Source organism: Notolepis coatsorum, assembly GCF_963971535.1.
Source record: "Notolepis coatsorum genome assembly, chromosome: 6".
Lineage (NCBI taxonomy): Eukaryota > Metazoa > Chordata > Actinopteri > Aulopiformes > Paralepididae > Notolepis > Notolepis coatsorum.
The window spans coordinates 171,827,333-171,828,642 of record NC_140170.1 but is presented as its reverse complement, the minus strand read 5'-3'; positions in this window follow the sequence as shown (position 1 = coordinate 171,828,642).

Here is a 1,310-nt window from a genome sequence, read left to right as displayed (position 1 = left end):
CCCAATGCCAAAACAATATGACTATTTATGCCGGTTTTGTGACTGAGCTGGAATCCGCTTGCACTTCTCCACTCGTTGCACATTGCAGTGATGTAACTTTTTAATTATGTTGGAACATGGCAACGAATGCACACAAACAAACAAACCCGGGCTTCCTCTAAAATCAATGTAAATGATGAGTGAGTGAGTGAGTGAGTGCTAAAGAAAGTGCAGAAAAGAAGTGCAAACGAGAGCATCGAGAGAACCATGACGTGGTCACGAACAACTTCATCTGATTGTCTTTTAAATACTTTCTGACTTTTGAGTGTGTGCTTGATCGGAAGTGGAGAATGAGGTGTGCGCGTGTGTGTGTGTGTGTGGGTTTTGCACTTATTAAACAAAATCATCCATTCCACTGTCCCTAAAAACAAGTTCGGTCAAGACACACAATTGGTTTCAAATAGTGTTTCCACTCAGGTGTGCGAATGATGTTTTTGAGCCCAGTATGTGAAGCCAACATTTGGGACTAGTGCTTAGATGACTGTTAGTGTGTAGCGTTGACTATTGGGGTTTGATAGACCACTGCACTTCCGCGTTACATGGAGCTCATGGGAGAGCACGGGGGATAAAATTAATGAATGGATGTTGATTAGAGCCATGACGTAAGTGGTTGTAGCTATGGCTGTGGAGATGCTGGAGACATCATCCAATAGACCTTTTTATACGCCCGAGTCTGGTGAGACCAAGGAGTCTTTCGCAGACAATTGCGCATGCGCCGGTTGGGGGGTAGGTGCGGAAAAGTGACTATAGCTTGGCCGAGAAAGTGCCGATCGACTTGGGGTTGGTCTCTCCATGTTCAGGAGACTCGGGCGTATACAAAAGTATATTGGATCATGTCTCCAGCATCTCCACAGCAGTAGCTACAACCACTTACGTCAAGGCTCTAATCAACATCAATTCATTTTATCCCCCGCGCTCTCCCATGAGCTGAAAATACAGGAAGTGTTGCGGTGGTCTATAAGAAGTAGGATTTTGTATTGACGCTAGTTAGCATTGATTAGCATACATGAGGTATGCAGATGGGAGCAGACCTTTACCTGTGTGTAGCTAGTGGTAATGGCTCGCCACACACACACACTCCTGTCCAGGTACTACACAGCCTTGCAATAGTTTTAGAATGGAATTGAATTCAGAATCGGGATACATTCCAGAGATAAAAAGCGTAACTTGGGGGTAGACTTGACACATCGGACCCATGTGACTTGGGGGGGGGGGGGGGGGGGGGGGTGATACACTAGGCACGTTTTGGAGCATCGTCGTTGAGCATTGCT